The 22,985-nt window shown below is 39.6% G+C and overlaps 1 non-coding gene across 1 annotated transcript; it reads right to left on the reverse strand.

Annotated features, from left to right (window-relative positions):
* Window positions 1-15,938: 15,938 nt before the first annotated feature.
* LOC131241666 (small nucleolar RNA R71) lies at window positions 15,939-16,045 on the reverse strand. The gene has a single exon (XR_009169224.1). It is a non-coding gene; the product is annotated as a small nucleolar RNA R71 (small nucleolar RNA).
* Window positions 16,046-22,985: the final 6,940 nt, after the last annotated feature.

Genomic DNA, 22,985 nt, shown 5'->3' on the forward strand with positions numbered 1-22,985 from the left:
TGATAATTTAATTGCCATATTACTATCAATTTGGAAAGGTCACTAGTTGAAGAAGTTATTGTTAATTAGTTTGTTTGTAAATCAGACTAATAATGGTTGGGCTAATCATACCTACATGACATGTGGGTGTTATCAGGGGTGTCTAGCCATTATAAGCATGTACTTGTTGTATTTTTGCTAGTGGCCAGTACATTGTACGAATGCCCATTTTTGGTGAGGGATTTTACCGAGTGACTAATCATTATGAGTATGTAGTTGTTGAATTTTCATTGGTGATTTAGTCATTGTGTGTCATCCCCTTTTATGTCGGCATTATCGAGTGACTAGTCATTATGAGTTTGTACTTATTGTATTTTCGTTGGTGACTAGACCATTGTACAAACATCCCTTTCGAATGTCGCTAGTCATTGTGAGCACGTACTTGTTGTATTTTCATTGGTGACTAGACCATTGTATGGTGGATTTTACCTCCAATTGCCAGCTGGATGTGCATCCCCAAGTCTGAGTGCATCTTCACGTGTCCATGCATCTAAACAAGATATTCATTAATAAGTTATATGTGTGTTGTGTCTTCCTAGTTGAAATTATGCATGGCTAATATGTTATGTGTGTAATCTTGAGGGGATTTCTCACTTAGCTGGCCACTCACGTTGTTTGTTATGCTCAATTGCACTAACCAGGTGATAGAGAAGTAGGGCAGGCTAATGAAGTCTGTGAGGACTCCTGAGGAGCCTGGTCTGTTAATGCACCTTGTTTGTCAATCACGTGAGTCCATATGTCAGGGAGTCGGTTGAGCCTTTAGAAGCTAAAGACCGAAGACACAAGTGAACATTTAGCATTAAGGAGTAAAGAATAGATATCTGAGGTACCTTAGTGACCCTAACCCTTTAACTCAAAACAACCCTAAACAACTACATGATCTTGGCTTAATAGGTAAACTATGTTTGATAATCTCTTAGCCTTATAAGCCTAATTGAAACATGATAAGTAAGTCTAGGAGATGTGTGAAGCTACTTTGAAATCATATGCCCAAAACAGCAGTCTTTCGAGTGGTGCTCAATCACATCAAGCAGTCCTCAAGGAGTGTTCGATGGCATTGAAGACCACTCAATAGCATCGAGTAGTCAACTCAAATCTTTCCAGCAAGATTTGATCATTTGATTTGAGTTTCTCGATGGCATTGAGGTCTCATTTGATAACATTGAATGATCCCTTCAATGGCATTAAAGACCACTCATGGGCATCGAGTATGAGTGTGTAAATTGTCCAGCATTATTTTAGCTGGAAATTTGAGTTTCTAGATGCCATCGAGAATTAGCTCGATGCCATCAATAAAGCTATTTTCTACCCTTTTTTACTATTAGAGCTTAAACTTTATAAAAAGGATATTCAGTTCTTGGGTATTAGGATGAGTTTTTGGTGCAATTGAAGGTTAAGTAATTTCACATTCATATCCCACATCGTAAACTTTTAAATCCATGAGATTCTTGTCTCCTACATGAGCTCCATCACTCTAATAAGGATTTTAACATCCATGAAGAAGATGAGCTTAATCTCCACTATTATTCTAGAGATTAGACTTAAACCAATAGTCAAATCCTTGTCTAAATCCTTTAGAACACCCATCTAGGTGAATTCACTAGGAATTATAACATTCCCATGTGTTGTAGGAGATTCACCTATCCTCCATTGCCTTGGTCACATCTTTGGCACATCATATACAAGGCAAACGACTATAGAAACTGAAGCATCAGCATCAACGTTTGGGAGAGAAATTGAGAGGAAGATTCAAGCATGAAAGAGCTTTGAAGAAACAACTCAAAAAAGGTGCTATAAAGGGGGCTCAATCCACTAAGTAAGTTGTCAATTATAATAGTCTACATACTCTTTCCTTGTGTAGGATTGAGTATAGAGTTTGTAACCCAAACTCACGTAGGTTCTTATGTAGGACTGTATCGTTACCAATACAAGTGAGCACATGTGTAAGTCCTTGTGTAGGCCACCGGCACAGGTATGTACATGATAAGTCCTTATGTAGGCTACTGACACGAGTGTGTACATGGTAAGTCCTTGTGTAGGCCACCGAAACGGGTGAGTATGTGGGTAAGTCCTTATGTAGGCCTCCGGTAGGAGTATACATTAAGTCTATGTGTATGGCTATAAAGGTTAGAGGCGAACCTAATAAAACCTTCCGATAGTGAAATTCGGTACACTCGAGGAGAGAGCATCGACTAGGAGTATAGTAGGAAAACTAAACCACTATACATTCTTGTGTTTAAAAGTTTCATTTGAGCACATTTCTATTTATGCTTGTGCACTTAATTTACTAAATTATGTATACATAATGAGATGTATGTTAGGTGTTCATAGCTAGCACATCCCACACATAAGATCATTATCTACTATAGACTACTTGCTTAATTGGCATATCTTTTGTAGTTTATGTGATTGGACCCACTTATGGCATTAAAGCCTAAGTGTTAAATTTCCTTAGTTTAATTTGACATATTAATTTAAGTAGAAAAATGTGTTTTGAATTGGCATAATTTTTAAGTAATCCTATTCCCTCCATCTTCTCTAGGACAATGCCTTCATTCATTAGCTCCGTCAAGCTTCCACACGTGTTGTGGTATACTATTTCATGTAATTTCATGGTTAGGATCCTGGAGATGAGGAGCCTTACCCTAGCGTGGCTGAGCTATATGAGCTCAAACAGTATATTCCTAAATCTTTCCTTTTCTAGTTTGTTTTCCATACATTGGTTATATATGGTTTGTATATAGTCTCGGACGGACCCCTTTTGGATTTGTATTTTGATGATATTAACCCTAATATTCTCTGATCACGGTTATTGTTACTTATCTTTTGATACCACTAATTGAACGCTACTCTGATTAGGAATGAATGAATGATAATATGACTGTGATTGGATGTTAATTTGACTATGGGGGAACATTGGAAACATATTCGCATGTGGTTTATCCCAAAATGTAATACTCTAATTTTGATTAAAAGTGCAAGAGCATCATACTCGAGCGGTGAAAATCAGGGTGTTACACACTGAAATTGTGTGGAATAATCCAACCATAGCATGAGAAAGATTGGTGAAGCTAAGGAATGAATGGCTATGTCCTAAAGGGGGTGATTAGGACTAAATAAAAACTATGCCAATTAAAAGCTCAATTGCCTACTTAAACTGATTTACCAATTAAACTAAGCCAAGTAATTCTAAGGCTTCCACGCTAATAGAGGATGCAATCACATAGACTATAAATGATATTTCAATTCAAGTAACTAGTATATAAGAGATAGTGTATATGTGTGTGGGGGATGTGATAACTATCAACTCCTAGCATTTATCTAATCATACATATATGTAATTCAACTAAATAATCACATAAGCATAATTAGAAATGTGCTCAACAGCCAATCCCAAACATAAGTATGTATAGTGATTTGATTTTTCCACAGTACTCTTGATGGACACACTCTCCCTGAGTGTACTGGTATTCACTATCGAAAGTTTTAAATCAAGTTCACATCTAACCTTTACAAGGTACACTCCCACTGGAGGCCTACACAAGGACTTACCCACATACTCACCCGTGTCGATGGCCTACACAATGACTTACCACGTACGCACCCATATCAGTGGCCTATATAATGACTTATATAGAACTCACACATATTGGTGGTGATATATTCCTATACAAGAACTTACGTGAGTTTGGGTTATAAACAGTACACTCAATCCTACACGAAGAAGGAGCATGAGAACTTTTATAATTTAACGACTTGTCGGATTAAGCCCCTTTTATGGCATCTTCTCGGGTTACTTGATCGAAGACTACTTAAATTAATTTACCAATTAAACTAAGGAAAGTAACTCTGATGCTTCCAAGCCAATAAAGGGTCCAATCACGTAAACTATAAATGATATTCCAATTTAAGCAACTACTCTATAAGAGAGAATATACATGTATGTGTGCGATGTGCTAACAATCAACTCTTAGCATTCATCTAATCACGCATACATATAATTCAACTAAACAATCACATAAGCATAATTAGAAATGTGTTTACAATCTCAAACACAAGCATGTATATTGGTTTGGTTTTCCTACTCTACACCCAGTGGACGCACTCTCCTTGAGTGTACCAGTGTTCACTACCGGAAGTTTTAAATTAGGTTCACCTCTAACATTTACAAGCGTACACTCCCACCAAAGGCATACATAAGGACTTACCCACGTATTCACCCATGTCAGTGGCCTACACAATGACTTACCACATACACACCCGTGTCAGTGGCTTAGATAAGGACTTATATAGTACTATCCCATGTTAGTGGTGATATACTCCTATACAAGAACCTACGTAAGTTTGGGTTATAAACTCTACACTCAATCCTACATAAGAAATGAGTATGTGGACTCTTACAATTTAACGACTTACTTATCGGATTGAGCTCCTTTTGTAGCACATTCTCTGGTTACTTAATCAATGCTCTCTCCTATTGCAATCAGCTCCCATTTTGCTCCTCCAATCGTTAATGTCAATGCTTTGTCAATGCTTCAGCTGTAAGATTAAACACCTTGCATATAATGCTCCATTAAAGTGATCAAGGTGATGGGAGGATGGTGAAATATCTTATAATGAATGGAAGATTATAATCCTAGGGAATTCACCTAGATGGGTCTTTAAGACGATTTAAATAAATGATATACCAATAAGGTTGGATCTAATCTCAAGAAATTTGTGGAGTTCACGCGCATTTTCGAGGTGGAGGTTAGAATCTATATTAAAATGTTAATCTTAAGAAAGATGACTTGAAACCCATTGGTGTAGAGGCTTGAAATAATGGATATGAACATGAAATCACCTAAGCTTCTATTATACTAAAAATCCATCATTTTTCCCAAGAACCGAATGCCCTTTTATAAGAAATTGATTTACAATGGCTATAAAACAGCTAGTTAACGGCTCTGTCGTTTTATCGAAAGGTCCTTCCATGGGATCAAAAGTCCTTCGATAGGATTTTTTAAGTTGATAGACTCATTCTTTGATTGGATCGAGTGGTCCTTCGATTCCATCAAGTCCCATTGACAACTTGTTGATGGAATCAAGGACCACTCGAAAAGTGATGTTTTATACATGCAATTTCACAGCAGCTTCGCACTTTTACTAGCCTTACTTATCATAATCCAATTGGGCTTATAAGGCTAAGGGATGATCACCAAGCATTTAACTATTTAGTTTAGGATCATTTAGAGGTATAGGTTGTTTTAGGTCAAGGGTTAGGGTCACCAAGGCACCTCATATACATGTTTTTTTCTCCTTAATGCTTCACGTCCTCTTATGTCATCGGTCTTCAACTTTCAAAGGCTCAATCGACCATATGACACATGGACTCACGTGATTGGCAGACAAGATGTACAAATCAGTTCACTAACACACACTTCTACCTAAGCCTTTCCAACAGTTTAGATCAAACAGAGTAATGGTTGATCTCCAAATATTCGACCACCTCTACCACTTTGAGCATTTAATCCCTTTATTTTTTTTCCTCACACATCTAAGCATACTGTGATCTATTTCAAGTTTTAGTCAAAACATTACTTTCTTCTTGCATGTTTGTTGTGTTCTTTTCCTAGTCTTTTGTAATAATTATCTCCTCAATCATTATCAATGTCGAGTGGCCTATCTCTAAGTGATCATCGCAATTGAGTTGTTTCAAGTTTGTTTGATTTTCTAAAACTAAATAATTCCTATAAAAATTTTAAATCACATAAAGTATATACCATCTTTTCGTATGGGCAAAAAAGGGTGTGTAACCCTTTTCTTTCCCGTCACCGAGGCCTTTATTCAAAATCCTTGGCCACGGACCAACCCGATAGTCATTTAAGTTGGGGAATCTTTGATTTTCCAACTCATAGCTCTTCTACGATGTCTAGAAGACCATAAATTCTTAGCTCTATTGATTAATGGCGACTCTAAGTCAAGAAAGAAACATTCGCGAGCTAGCCCAAACCATACCAAAACTGACTAAGGCCAACCCGCTAGCTCGCGTGTCAACATGGATGCATGGATCAAGAGAAAAGATCACTGCTTACTTCTCAAGCAAACCTTAAGTTCACAAGGAAAAAGGTAATCTCTAAAATTAAAAAATGGATTTTGATATTATTGTGTGAAGTATTGTTTACAACGTATTTAATGGCCTTAAATAAGTAAAAGAAGCTCTAAACCCTAATTTAACTTGAAACAGGAAACTTTTTCAAAATAGTAAAATAATAAAAATGGAACACATGATGTCTTGAGCTTCTAAATCTCATAAACAACCCTTAAATGACTAAAACAATGACTTTATACCACAATCAGACTCCTAAAACCCTACAATAATATAAAAACTTACTAAAATTAATGAGTTCTAACTTAAAACCTAATTTTATGTCTAAAAAGATTGAATTTTGTGAACCTGTTTAAAGATAACCTTGGATTGTTAGCCAAGATGTAGAGCTTGGTGATAGCTTTCCAACGGTATATTATACATTCAAAACGGATATCCAATCACATTTGGAAGTTAATGTGTCGGTTTAGGCACTTTTTACCTAATCGAGGCCCCTTTGACCTAAATTTATGTAATCTAGACCATCCATTGAGCTATCCACACCTATCGTACATCATATGACATATACACGACACAATTTCCCCAATCTATAATGAGGAACTGATGTACCTTCCATTAGCCCAATTCAAGAGAAAAGCCCAGCCCATGAAGCAGCCCCAAGCTTGGAAATTCAGCCCAACTATATTTAAGTATCTTTTAGGACGATGTAGTATGCATAGTAAATGAAAGAAATTTTGAGATTCATATATGTCTTGGGAAAGTTTTTATATGATTTTTGAAATTGTATTTTGTTTAATTGGTCTATATAATGACCCACTTTGCAATGAGAACAGAATTCATTTTTAAATTATTAAAAAAATATTACTTCCTATAAGAAGAAGAGATGGTTGAGTGATTCTTGTTGGTTATGAGTGAGTCCAACCCATATTCTCGATTCATCGGTACACTTTGTGATTACGGAATTCTTTAGTTTTGATAGGTCTGTTGCTTGCAACGTTTTTGATATTTTTAGTTAATAAATTATTTTTATAATTTTTCTGATAATTCATTATCAAGTTTATTTTCATCCTGCAAAATTTCATTCTATTCTAAATTTATATATATATATATATATATATTAAAATTCTTGAAGTACCAACTACCTAAAATTAATGAATTTCTAGACAGATTTAAATCATCATAAAATTGATCTTATTTGAGTTTGACTTTTATTTTCTCTTTATTTTTTCCTAAATCTGAACTCAAGGTTCATTTTCGACATTTTTAATGTCACGCCCTAAACTCGGAAACCGGGCTCACGAAATTTTCGATCACCGAATCCGGTGCCGACAGCCTCCATAGTACCCCATTCTCGGTTCCCAACACCCATATGTCAGATTCCAATCCTAAGATCCTACAAGGAGGATTTTTCAACATACATTTAACTCATAATAAGCATAACCACAAGTTTATCCAAATCACAAAGGTAACATCATCATCACATATCCACTAATTTGAACAGTTGAATACAGTGCTGAAAGGGAAATATACATATATCAAAAATCATATGCTTCAGAAATCCGTTGCATGCTCCAAGCTCAACGCTGCTGCGACCTAACGCCACCTGCATGCATCTATCGTGCATAAGCTTATAGAAAGCTTAGAGGATGGTAAAAGTGTGTGCACAAGGTAAGTGCCAAACACACAAATATCATAGTATGGCAATCCATAAATCGTACAATATCAAAGTAATGCGGAAACATGTTGGTAAGTCCATGAATATCATTAGCCTTATCCAGGCTATGTGATGCAAAAACATAATAAGCCAATATCATATACTGAGAATACAATACATTATACAAATCCTAACGAGTCCACAAATGCCGTCAACCTCATCTAGGCCATATAAATGTAAAAATGTAGCAATCTAGAACACCATATGTCGCAGATGTAATGTAATATGCAGTGCGAATGAAATGACCAAGCTGAAGTGTGAAGTCGAGATGATAGTACATAGTATCATAAGCTATGGGGTCCATCACAAGGGATTTCTATCCAAACAAGTCTCATACGTAAATTTAGATAGATAGACTCAATGTGGTAAACTCTTGACCTTAGGTTGGTCGCCCGCCCCAACCAAAATTCTGGCCATTGCGAAGGTACACATATCAATTAGTTAAAAACCACCAGCCCGAGTGGATAGTGAATAAATGAATGAATGAGTAAAATACTGAGTATGCAACTCCTGCTCAATAAGTCCACATATCAGTACTGTATATCTCTGAGATCATCACCGGGGTCTAATACACTCTACATGCAATTGCTACCTACTGGATACACAACCATGCACGTGAAAGGACCTCACTATCCGCCTGGCTAGTAGTTAGCCAATATCTGCCTGGCACATCGATAGCGGACCTAATTACAAGCTTGTTAAACTTAGCCTAGTTATGCCCATTACCCTTGAGCAGGTAAGGCCACAACCCCTTCCCAACAGACCATGACACAGTGAGAGACATGGCCTACTGGTATTCGGCACTCGGGCGCTCATATATTCACTCGGTCTAGACGTTGGGGGGTCTCCTAGCCACGGAGGTTTAGGACTTTTCACACAGGGACATCTATGGCACCCTTATGCTAGAATCAAACATTTTTGGTGTCCCATCTGGCCATCCACAACATGCCGATGGAGGCCATGGCCTTGATGTCACTAGGGTGTACACTAGTCATATCTCAAAATGCGAGATGCATGAGTCATACCATCCAGTCATGCATCAAACCTGCACGTACCACGTGCTTATGTGAGGCAACTCCATCTCTCAGGCAGTCCCATAAACAACCTGCCCTATGGCATATGCAATGGTCAATCACTTCTCATATCAAACATGCAGATGATGCATATGGGCATGTATCATGATGCTATGTTGTCACATAGTCATAATTGGCATCGATAATCAGCCTCAACAATTGGCCTTGATAATCGGCACCAACAATCAGAATCGACCTCGACAATCGGAATCGGCCTCGATAATCGGCCTCAACAATCGAAACTGGTGAGAATGGGCCTAACAAGGCCTAAGGGAAGGTTACAATGTGGACATTTAACCATCATTGTCCATCAATGTGGACATTTAACCAACATTGCTCCCAATGAGTGACCTTCAGACGACCAAATATATATAGTGGGCCCATATCCTCACACAAAGGCCTAATACACAATACAATGAGCCGCATACAATTTCAATGGGCCTCATACAATCATAATGGGCCTTACACAAGGGTCTCATACATCACAATGGGTCTCAGTACATAGGCCATAAATACATCACATCGGGCTTCACTCATGGGCCACATATTCATCACATCGAGCCTCACTCATGAGCCATGTATATACATAATGGGCCGTATCACATGGGCCTCATATAAATCATAATGGGTCGCATCAATGGGTCGTGACAATGGGCCTCATATACATCATGTGGGTCACATCAATGAGCCGCGCCAATGGGCCTCTCAATCAATCAACAAGTGGGCCTGATAAAACACATGTCTCTGGTGGGCTTGAAAACTGATGGATGGCAAGGATAAAACATATATCATGGTGGTGGGGTCCACGTCCTCAACGGATAGACGGTTTGGACATAACACAACCTCATGATCACACCCACCATCCTGTACAGATGGACGGTGGGGATAGAATAAATACATCAAGGTGGGTCCCACCCACCACATGTGTCACACGTGTGGGGTGGGCCCCCACCCCAAACAGGGGGACGGCATGGCTGAAACAAATACATTAGGGTACGTCCCACAGCACCGTCCAAATGGATGGTGTAAATAAAGAATATAAACATCAAGGTGGGTCCCATCCCACATGTGCAGCACGTGTGGGTGGGCCCCATAAGCTGCATATGAATGGATGGCATGGACGTACACATACCTCATGATTAGGGTCACAAAACTTGCTAATGCTTAATATAGCGGCTAAATAGCTGGTGTAAATGTACACCAGCCAAACCACTCACAGCAGGTGGGTCCCAAAGAAATGGACGGCGTTGATGAAATACATCTGTAGAGGTGGGTCACACCCCCCACACATACCACACGTGTGGGGTGGGCCCCCCATCCCAAAACGGTTGGACGCAAAGGATACAACACATGCATCATGCCATGTGGGCCACACTATCCACGTGTGGACAGCGTGGAATCAAACACATACATCGCAGTGGTCCCCACCGTTTGGACCACTGGACGGTGTGGATCCAAAACATCTACAGGGTTTAGTCCAGATGGACGGTGGACAAAACCCATGCATTGGTGGGTCCCACGTGTGGCCCACCAGATTTATATTTGTGTGTGTGTGTGTGTATTATATAACATATATACATCAACGTCCAGCTCTGGACATCCTTTAACGGATGGTCTAGATTGCATCAGCTATATAGTTGCACGTCTCCATGGCAGGCGAGTACCACATGTGTGGGCCACACATGCCATCAAAGTGGGCCCACATTTCGCATCAAGCCAATATTTGTATTTTCCTTCATCCAAATCTGTCCGGGCGGACAAGCAGTGGCCTATCTGCTGGACGCCATCGACGTGGGCCCCACGGATGGGACGGCGTGGATCATGTATCACAATGGGGTCCACAATACATGGGAAAGAGAGAGAAAGAGAGAGACGTGAGAAGGGGAGGGACCCCGCCACTATGGGCCCTCCCTATACAATACATACATCAAGATAGGTCCCACCATATGTGGGTCCTTAAGTACACAATAATCAACGATTGAAAAATCATAAAATCACCCACCTATTGATCCTCTTCTTTAGCTCCTTAGACTCCCTAGCTCCAAAGCTACAAGTTTAATGGAGGATGATGGAGATTGGAGGGTTGGATGGTGGGGATCTTAAGTAGGAAGTGGGCCACACTAAGCTCTCTTATGGAGCTTGGACGGTCTCTCATGGTTGCTTGAGAGGAAATGAGAGAGAAGAGAGAGAGGTTATAAGAGAGAGAGGGATAGGTGAGTGATGGGTGTACTTGAAAAGGGATGGGTGGGGAGAGAGAGAGAGTTGACTTTGGAGTTGCTTGTACTTGGGGATGGGATATGTACTTGACATGATTGATGTGATTAATGGGACATGTTCTCTTGGGTTTGCAAATGTGCGGCATTTTTCTCGAACTGAACGCGAGCCCACATCTCCTGGCCTGGGTATCGCTTGATGCGCGAGATGCGGCATCAGAACCGCAGCGATGGCGCGATCGCTAGGGTACAAGTTTCAGGTCGAGCTGACTTGGGTTGACAGGGTACGACTCAGGGTTGCACAAAAATACTATTTACGAGTCGTGGGTTACTAAAATTCAACCGAGAGGACCGTGGAAGCCTATGAAACGATACAGTCTAGGATACGGACCTCACAGCTCTCCCCTCCTAATAAAAATTTTGTCCTTAAAATTTAAAACATGACACAACCAATACAGAGTTCACAATGAGGGAAATCCTATCGCTATAGATATAATCAGAATACAACATACCAACATCATCAAACACCCAAGAGATGGGGATAATGCCCACGAATCTCAGCCTTGCGCTCCCAAGACACCTCATCAACAAAATGGTGACCCCACTGATCTTCGGATCCTAGTCAGAAACAATTGAACTGAAATACTATGCAGTCTCATAATCTCAACGGTAGGGAGCTATATTAGAAAGTTTTTAAGTTATTCGAACTTAGGGATCTAATCATTCTAAGTTCTCAACAATCATAGAGTAAAGGGTAGCTATCGATAGATATGTGATGTTATCCTCAGGTATTCCTAAGTTATGCTCTGATTCCAACTTTTGTCACACTCCAAACTCGGAAACCTGACTCACAAAATTCCTGACAGCCAAATCCAGTACCAACAGCCTCTGTAGTACTCCATTCTTGGCTCCCAACGCCCATATGTCAGATTCCAATCCTGGGATCCTACAAGTAGGATTTTCCAACGTACATTTAACTCGTAATAAGCATAACCACAAGTTTACCCAAATCACAAAGGCAACATCATCATCACATATCCACTAATATGAACAGTTGAATATAGTGCTGAAAGGAAAATATACCAATATCAAAAATCATATGCTCTAAAAATCCGCTGCATACTCCACGTTCAACGCTACTGCGACCTAATGCCACATGTACACATCTATCGTGCATAAGCTTATAGAAAGCTTAGAGGGTGGTGAAAGTGTGTGCGTAAGATAAGTGTCAAACACACAAATATCAGAGTATGGCAATCCATAAATTGTACAATATCAAAGTAATGCAGAAACATGCTGGTAAGTCCATGATTATCATCAGCCTTATCCAGGCTATATGATGCAAAAACATAATAAGCCAATATCATATACTGAGAATGCAATACAATATACAAATCCTGACGATTCCAGGAATGTCATCAACCTCATCTAGGTCATATAAATGCAAAAACGTAGCAATCCAGAATACTATATGCCATGGATGTAATGCAATATGTGAAGCAAATGAAATGACCAAGCTGGAGTGTGAAGTTGGAATGATAGTACATAATATTGTGAGCCATTGTTGAGATTCAAATATTACATATCAGACCTTAGTTATTGCATGGATTTATGAACATGATACTGTTTAGCGACCTATTTTAATCATGTTTATATTGCAAGGTAGATTTATCAGCGTGAACTGAAAAAGATGTTAAATGTATGGAATTGACGCTCTAGAATTACCAAAGCAAGGGACGGACTCCATAGGTCTGAGATCAAAGGATTTACATGCCAAAGATCCGAGAAAATCACACCATTCACGTTAAACGAGCCCAAAATTGGTCCAGAATGCAAGATCACAGGGTTTCCACCATCCGTTCAGCTCGAAACTCCATACATGGCCTAAAGACTATCTATTAACCGTACACGTGGAAATTTGGCCATTGAATCCTTGGGGAAGCAACCCAATGGATAGATAAGCTCACAAATTAATGATTTGGGACCCACCCAAGATCTGGATATACTTCAATTTTGGTCTCAACCCTTTAAATTAGAAGGGGAAGAAGATGGACGGAGAAGATTTCATATATACATCACCGTGGACCCCACCTGAGTTGGGTGTGCACCATGCACATATGCACCAAGTGTGCACGGCAACTCCAGGACGGTCAAACCGTCCTGGACTCGTGCCTCTTCAAAAACGGCAACTGTCGTCTCCTCTGTTACTCAAACGAACGGACCGCGGAAGCTGGTGGGCCACCATCATGGCCAAAAGGGTCGATCCAAGCCATCCATCTTGTAAAGGAGCTCGGGAAGGTCGAAACCATGTTGACCATCTGCACCCATGCGTGCGCACACGGGAAAGTCTCGATCAAACTCAGGATGGACGGTGGAGTACAATATTCTATGGGACACAGAATCCAATCTGAAACTAGCTATTTCTTACTGGGTTTTCGATGTGCATTCGGTGGACGGAGTGGATCTCTCAAAATACAATGTAAATGGGCCCCACCAAGCATCGACACAAGAACGTCCGCAGCCAGCATGCATCCGAAAAAATCAGAGTTTCACCTTCATTCCAAGATCAAGATCATGATCGTTTCATTGATCTGAACCGTTAAAAGCGTTCCTGTGGGGTAGACGTCCGCCACCAAGGAGTCTGAACGACTCAGATCTTGCAATCATCTGCTCTACCATCCCAAGAACTGGGCCTAACACAAGAACATTGCATCTTGTTTTTGCTTCGCATGCTGTTGCGGAAGATCTCCAGCTTTTACTGCGTAATCGACTCCACTGACGTCTTCAGTCCTCCACCTTAAGTGAGCCGCATGAAGATCCAAACCATTCATGTGATCGGCCATCCAAAATCAACCCAAGCAACAAAGATTGGACGTCAAAGATGTTCCACGTTCACAGCTTCTTGCCAATACGAAGTTACTCAATATATTACTGCGTAAATAAGTCTTACACACGCAAGGATCCCCAAAGCCGACTGACTGAACCCATCCTTATAAAAAGAATAGGCTGGGACGTGGAAAAGGGGAGAGAAGCTCGGTTTGGACGTGAAGCAAAGGAGAGAGTTTGTTTTATTTTCTTATTTTTGTTTGTTTTTTTTCTTCTTTTCTTCTCTTTTGAGATTTAGTTTAATCATACCTATGGTTAGCTAAACCTCTTAGCTAGGGCTAAGAGGTGAAGCTTGTAGCGTGATTAGGATGGTTGCTTTGTTTTAATTCATGTTTTGTTCAACTCTTATGGATTCTAGTTATTTATGAAGGTATATTCTTAGTTTTTAATGGTTTATTGTGACTCAAATAACAATAGATCTGCGATAGCTTGATATGTCTTTTTTTTCCTGAATTGAGATTGTGAAATTAGTAAGATTTGTTATTCACCATCGTCCCATGGGCATGGTAGGGTGACGGAATCCTTCCTAACCTTCACAATTCTCTTATGGTTGGCTGTGAGATTGGTAAATTGCTGTTGTTTGCCATCGTCTCCTGGGCATGGTTAGGTGACGGGATCACTTCCAAATCTTCACCAATCTTATCTGTTGATGATTAGATCCATGAGAAGTTAAGAGATCTGACAAATCTCTTCTTACCAACTGGATGAGATAGGACTGATTCCAGTTGTGTCCTTGAATTATGCAAGGTAGCTTCCCAATTGCTACAAGTGGATCCTTGGCACCCTAGTTCCCACATTTATTTTTATTAGTTTTTAATTAACCTACTCACAATTATTCCCTTCCTTTTACCTGATTTAGATTTCATCTCATTCTAGTTTTAGTTCTAGTTAGTTTCAGATTACGTACAGGTTTCAGTCCCTGTGGATTCGACCTCGGTCTTACCGAGATTATTACTACATCACAACCCTATACTTGGCAAGTGAACAAGTTTTTGGCACTGTTGCCGGGGACTGACGGCTACGATTCTCTAAAATTAATTGGTTTTAGAATTAGATTAAGATTAGGATTTTACCAACTCTAGTTTTAGATTTTTCTTTCTATTTGATTTTTAAAACTAACTTTCCTATTTTGTAGGGTCATTGATAGATCCTCTAAATTGGTAACTTCGTCCTAATTTCTTTACTTTCTCTATTTTTTTAGATTAGGTCTTATCTCCTAGATACTAACTTGGTTTGTTTTGGTTTGCAGGATCTTCACTTAGGACTTTGAATTCGGTAACCTCTTTCCATCTTTCCTCTTTATTTCTAGAATTCATTTCTATTCTTCCTCTTAGGTCTAGGTTTAGAATCTAAATTGAGGGCTGCGAGTGTTTCATGCCCAAGTAGGTTCGTGATAACACTCGACGTCTCTTGACCGAAGGAGGATTAGTTGAGGGGCTGACTGTCTATCATAGGACTAGACACCGCTCGAGATCATCAGAGTTAGTTGTAGTAATGGCCGCAAATCAACTCCCTCCACCTAGGGTGGAGGACACTCAGGATGAGGATGAGGTGCATCAAGCACCCCCGCTTCGTACTTTATAAGATTATTTACAACCGACGGGGGTGAGTAACCCTCATGCATGATTTTTTCAGAAAATTTAGGACATATGAATATCAAGCCAAGGGTTATCCAACCCCTTCCTAAATTCCATGGGCTGGAATCAGAAAGTTCATACTTACATTTGAAAGAGTTTGATGAGATCATAGCTACTTTATACTTTCCTAACGTATCTGAGGATACAGTCAGGCTGAAACTCTTTCCATTTTCCTTGAAGGAGAAGGCTAAGACATGGTTACATTCACTGTGTCCTAGATCCATTGGCACATAGAATGATATGCAGAGAGAATTTATAAAGAAATTTTTTTCACATCATAAAACGATTACCCTTAGAAAAGCAATCATGAACTTTACCCAAAAGGAGGATGAAACATTCTTCCAATGTTGGGAAAGGTTCAAGGATCTTGTCAGTTTATGCCCACAACACGGCTTCGAAACTTATCGCATTACAAATTTTTTCTATGATGGACTGACATCTTTCATGCGCCAATTGGTCGAGACAATGTGTAATGGAGAATTCATGAATAAAGATGTCGATAAGGTATGTGATTACCTTGATAGCCTTACTAAAAAAATGCAATCATGGGACCATTACCCAAATTCGAACACCATGTCTAGGCCGACTCAATCTAAGGAGAAAGGCAGATTGTATCTCTTGAAAGAAGAGGATGATCTCAATTATAAAGTGACTAATCTCATAAGAAAATTCGAGGCCATGGAAGGAAAGAATGATAAGGTTAATGAAATTATTTGTAGCATCTGTAATTGCAACATTCACACAACTGAAAATTATCCTACAATACTTGCCTTTCGAGAAGTATTGAATGAACAAGCCAATGCCGTAAATAACTATCAAAGACCTTTCAATGGACCTACCTCTAATATGTATAATCCTGACTGGAAAAATCATCTAAATTTCAGTTGGAGGAATGGACAAACTGCTACCCCTCAAGGTTTTTTTAATCAAACTTCACAACAATAACAAGAGAAACCTCAAGAGGATCCGATTTTAAAACATTTTAAAAAGCAAGATCATTTCAATCAGGGTATGCTACAAGTCTTACAAGACCTTAACAAAACACTACAAGGACTTAAGGCTGAAAACATAATTGAGAATAAGGGGAGCCTCCCAGCTTAACCTCTTCCCAATCCAAAGCTGCAATATGAAGTTGGCAACCCAAGCTCTTCAAATCAAATAGAGCACACTAAATCCACCACCACTCTTAGGAGTGGGAAGATTATTGATAAAACCCTTCCAGTTAGGCCCAAAAGCCCTCAGGAATCAGAAGAGGACAACAATGATGGATCTAGTGATTCCCCATAAAAATTAGAACCGGAACTTCTAGAGAAGTCAATTGCTCCATTTTCCTAACGGTTGGTTGCACCAAAACCTCTCTCTAACTCTCAAGATATTCTATAGGTATTAAAACAAGTGAAAGTCAACATTCCTCTACTTAATGCCGTAAAACAAATACCTTTATATGTCAAATTCCTGAAAGACCTATGAACGACCAAACGATGGCAGAGTATTCAAAAGAAGATCTTCTTGACGGAGAAAGTGAGTGTCATCCTGAAGCAAGATGTACCGTAGAAATTTAAAGATCCCGGTAGCCCAACCATATCATGTGTAATCAGGGATTATCGAATTGATCATGAACTTCTTAACGTGGGAGCAAGCGTCAATCTGATTCCCTACTTGGTATACAAATAGTTAGGTTTAGGTGAATTAAAACCCACCCCAACCACACTACAACTTGTCGATCGCTCTATTCGTGTACCAAGAGGGATAATTAAGGATGTATTGGTCCAGGTCGATAGATTTTACTACCCTGTAGACTTTATCATCCTGGACACCAAACCCATCAATAATATGAGCACTCAGATTTTCGTCATTCTTTATCGCCCATTCCTTGCCACTTCAAATGCAATTATCAATTACATGAATGATGTCATGACTATGTCTTTCGAGAATATGACATTGGAGTCAAACATCTTTTTCAATAATGGCAGAAACTCAGAGGATGATGATGATTTCCATGACATTAACATGATTGATTCTTTCGTGGAAGATAGAACGCCTTTGACCTTATCCTCTGACCCTCTAGAGACGTGTCTGACACACTCCCATGACTTGGATGATGACATGATTAGGGAGAGGTGTGCCTTGCTTGATACTGCGCTGGTACTTGAAGTTAACCAGTGGAGGCCACAATTTGAAGAATTGCCCCAAACTGATGTCATGCCTCTATATTCTAACCTCAAGCCACCAAAGCTTGACCTAAAACATTTACCCTTTGATTTAGAATATGCCCATTTAGGTCAAGAAGAGACATACCCAGTGGTAATTTCATCTCACCTTGAAAACAAACAAGAGAGTATGCTCATTTCTACTCTCGAAGAAGATAAAGGAGTTATTTGACATATAAGCACAGATCTCAATAGGATGAATGAACTCCTTTCAACTGAATGTTTCGACTCTTTGGATGATTGCTTGGCACACTTTCCAAATTCAATCGATCCCATAATAAAAGAAATAGTGGATGCATCGCAAGACAATACCTTGGTTGTTGTCACGGACCGAGAGAACCCTTATTCTAAAGTACCTCCTCTCTCAAATCCTGAATGTTTACCATTAAAGGAGGAGGAGTTGAAAATTGAACTAAAGAGTGAAACTTCGACGTGTATTGAGACTACACCACCTACTATAAATTTTTTTAAATTTCATCTACTTTTAGTCTCTGATTCATCATGGTGTACTAACTTTAAAATTTTATTTGCCACAGGTTAATCGTATAAACTTTGGGCACTTCAGACGATTAAAAGAAAACTTTATGCTGAGGTCCCTCAATTTCTCTGGACATTTACGCTTCAAGACATCTAAGCTTACTGTAAAATGGGCTTTTGGATGATCTTGTTGAAAAACGTTCTGAGAAATTTACCAAGATATTGGCCAACAGAAGAACCTGGATGTATAATTGAGTAGATTTTTCGTGCTTTCACAGTTGAGGATTAGAATTTACTATTTTCATAGGACTAGGGTAGTTTGCTTTATGTTGTTCTAGGATAGATGGTTTTATGCCATTAGGTTAGTTTGCTTCCTACATTGTTTCTAGATAGTGTGATTTAGTTATTTTCACTCTCTTGCTGACCTGCTTTCATGTTGGATAGTCTCTCTCGACTCGTTATCCAGGTACTATCTTCCAATCACTTCTTATTTACTTTCATTGTCCCATGTACATTGCATGCTCATATCTTTTATATTGAGGACAATGTAGATTTTAGGTTGGGGGTGGGAGATTAGGAAACCTAATCAGTGTTTTCTTGGTCTTGAGCAAAAATTGTGAAAATTTTTAATTTTTCTAGAATTTCTTATGAATTTGAAGTGATTTTGACAGCCATCTAAGGCACTTAGAATTTCAAGATACGTAATGTTGGTAATTTATGACTCTTGGATTCAGTATCTATTAGATTTCACAGTTAAGTTGAATTATTAATCCAGAATTAGAAGTTGTAAACATTGATTGAGTCATGATTTCACATGTCACATCTCGCTTTCACATTAAAGTTTCAGTTTGATATTGAAGGGTTAACTTGGTAATTACTAAGCATGTAAGGAACCGGCCTGGAAAATTTGCCCGTCATGATCAATTGAAGAAAAAAAAATAGATACCTTTGAAAAGGGTTGGGCGAATAATCTTCACCATAGGTTTGCTCCCTATAAGTGTAGATTTGATTCCCCATAGATGGTATGTGAAAAAGGTTTGGTGTACGGTCTTCACCATAGGTTTGCTCCCTATATGTGAGGATTTGATTCCCCTTCTTGGCGTTACTTTTAATGGAAAAATTAAAAGCTGGAAGAATGAAAAGATGATCTGTGAGGCAAGTTTTGGTTTGAGTTTTGGTTATAATGAATTCTCTTGTTGATCATCAATGTTATCATGAAATCAACAATTGAATCTCTTAATGATGATAAGCTGAGACTACACTATACACCCATGGAACTCAATGTTTAGAATTTTTCTAATTGATGGATTAATACTCTAAACTTGATTATGAAGTTTACCATGCGCTTGAGTGCAGCAAATAGTAATGCTCAACATTTATGAATCTTAGAATTCTAGGATCTGGATTATTTTTCATAAATCACTAGAGTTTATAGAAATTGTCCCGTAAATCTCAACTTATTTTTCGCATACTTTGCTCAGGACTAGCAAGATGCTGGTTGGGGGTTGTGTTGAGGGTCAAATATTACATATCAGACCTCAGTTATTGCATGGATTTACGAACATGATACTGTTTAACGGCCTGTTTTAATCATGCTTAATTGCAAGGTAGATTTATCAGCGTGAACTAAAAAAGATGTTAAATGTATGGAATTGACGCTCTAGAATTACCAAGGCAAAGGACTCCATGGGTCTGAGATCAAAGAATTTACATGCCAGAGATCCGAGAAAATCACACCATTCACATTAAACGGGCCCGAAATTGGTCCAGAATACAAGATCATAGGGTTTCCACCATCCGTTCAGCTCGAAACTCCATACGTAGCCTAAAGACTATATATTAACCGTACATGTGGAAATTCAGCCATTGAATCCTTGGGGAAGCAGCCCAATGGATAGATAAGCCCATAAATTAATGATTTGGGACCCACCCAAGATCTGGATATACTTCAATTTTGGTCTCAACCCTTTAAATTAGAAGGGGAAGAAGATGGATGAAGAAGATTTCATTATACATCACCGTGGACCCCACCTAAGTTGGGTGTGCACCATGCACATATGCACCAGGTGTGCACGGCAACTCTAGGACGGTCAAACCGTCCTGGACTCGTGCCTCTTCAAAAACGACAACTGTCGTCTCCTCTGTTACGCAAACGAACGGACCGCGGAAGCTAGTGGGCCACCATCATGGCTAAAAGGGTCAATCTAAGCCATCCATCTTATAAAGGAGCTCGGGAAGGTCGAAACCATGTTAACCATCTGCACCCATGCGCGCACACACGGGAAAGTCTCGATCAAACTCATGATGGACAGCGGAGTACAATATTCTGTGGGACACACAGAATCCAATCTTAAACTAGCTATTTCTTACTGGGTTTTCGATGTGCATTTGGTGGACGGAGTGGATCTCTCAAAAGACAATGTAAATGGGCCCCACCAAGCATCGACGCAAGAACGTCCACAGCCAGCACGTGTCCGGAAAAATTGGAGTTTCACCTTCATTCCAAGATCAAGATCATGATCGTTTCGTTGATCTGAACCGCTAAAAGCATTTCTGTGGGGTAGACATCCGCCACCAAGGAGTCTGAATGACTCAAATCTTGCAATCATCTGCTCTACCATCCCAAGAACTGGGCCTAACGCAAGAATGTTACGTCTTGTTTTTGCTTCGCACGCTGTTGCGAAAGATTTCCAGCTTTTGCTACGTAACCGACTCCACTGACGTCTTCAGTCCTCCACCTTGAGGCAGCCGCATGAAGATCCAAACCATTCATGTGATCGGCCATCCAAAATCAACTCAAGCAACAAAGATTGGACGTCAAAGATGTTCCACGTTCGCAGTTTCTTACCGACACGAAGTTACTCAATATGTTACTACGTAAATAGGTCTTACGCACGCAAGGATCCCCAAAGCCGGCCGACTAAACTCATCCTTATAAAAAGAATAGGCTGGGACATGGAAAAGGGGAGAGAAGCTCGGTTAGGACGTGAAGCAAAGGAGAGAGTTTGTTTTGTTTTCCTATTTTTGTTTTGTTTTTTTTCTTCTTTTCTTCTCTTTTGAGATTTAGTTTAATCATACCTATGGTTAGCTAAACCTCTTAGCTAGGGCTAAGAGGTGAAGCTTGTAGCGTGATTAGGATGGTCGCTTTGTTTTAATTCATGTTTTGTTCAACTCTTATGGATTCTAGTTATTTATGAAAGTATATTCTTAGTTTTTAATGGTTTGTTATGACTCAAATAACAATAGATCTGCGATAGCTTGATATGTCTTTTTTTTTCCTGAATTGAGATTGTGAAATTAGTAAGATCTATTGTTCACCATTGTCCCATGGGCATGGTAGGGTGACGAAATCCTTCCTAACCTTCACAATTCTCTTATTGTTGGCTGTGAGATTAGTAAATTGCTGTTGTTTGCCATCGTTTCCTAGGCATGGTTAGGTAATGGGATCACTTCCAAATCTTCACCAATCTTATCTGTTAATTAGATCCATGAGAAGTTAAGAGATCTGACAAATCTCTTCTTACCAAATGGATAAGATAGGACTCTGATTCCAGTTGTGTCCTTGAATTATGCAAGGTAACTTTTCAATTGCTACAAGTGGATCCTTGGCACCCTAGTTCCCACATTTATTTTTATTAGTTTTTAATTAACTTACTCACAATTATTCCCTTCCTTTTACCTGATTTAGATTTCATCTCACTCTAGTTTTACTTCTACTTAGTTTCAGATTACGTACAGGTTTCAATCCCTGTGGATTCGACCTCGGTCTTACCAAGATTATTACTACATCACAACCATTTACTTAGGGTGTGAACTACTATGAGGTCCATCACAAGGGACTTCTATCCAAACTAGTTCCATACCTAAATTTAGATAGATAGACTCAATGTGATAAACTCCTGACCTTAGGTTGGTCACGCGCCCCAACCGAAATCCTAGCCATTGCGAAGGTACACATATCAATTAGTTACGAACCTCCAGCCCGAGTGGATAGTGAATAAATGAATGAATGAGTAAAATACTGAGTATGCAACTCTCACTCAATAAGTCCACATATCAGTACTGTACATCTCTGAAATCATCACCAGGGTCTAGTACACTTTACATGCAATCGCCGCCCACTGGACGCGCAACCATGCAAGTGTAAGAGACCTCACTATCCGCCTATCCAGTAGTCAGCCAATATTTACCTGGCACGTCGATAGCGGACCCAATTATGAGCTGGTCAAACTCAGCCTAACTATTCCCACTACCCTCAGAAGGGTAAGGCCACAATACTTTCCCAACCGACTACGACACAATGGGAGACATAGCCTACTGGTATTCGGTAATCGGGCACTCATGTATCCACTCAGTCTAGACGTTGGGGCGTCTCCTAGCCATGGAGGTTTAGAAATTTTCACACAGGGACATCTATGGTGCCCTTATGCTAGAATCAAACATTTTTAGTGTCCCATCTGGCCATCAACGACATGCCGGTGGAGGCCATGGCCCTGATGTCGCTAGTGTGTACACTAGTCATATCCCAAAATGTAAGATACATGAGTCATACCATCCAGTCATGCATCAAACCTGCGCTTACCGCGCGCCTATGTGGGGCAACTCCGCCTCTGAGGGAGTCCCATAAACAACCTGCCCTATGACATAT

The sequence above is a fragment of the Magnolia sinica genome, chromosome 3, assembly GCF_029962835.1.
Source record: "Magnolia sinica isolate HGM2019 chromosome 3, MsV1, whole genome shotgun sequence".
NCBI lineage: Eukaryota > Viridiplantae > Streptophyta > Magnoliopsida > Magnoliales > Magnoliaceae > Magnolia > Magnolia sinica.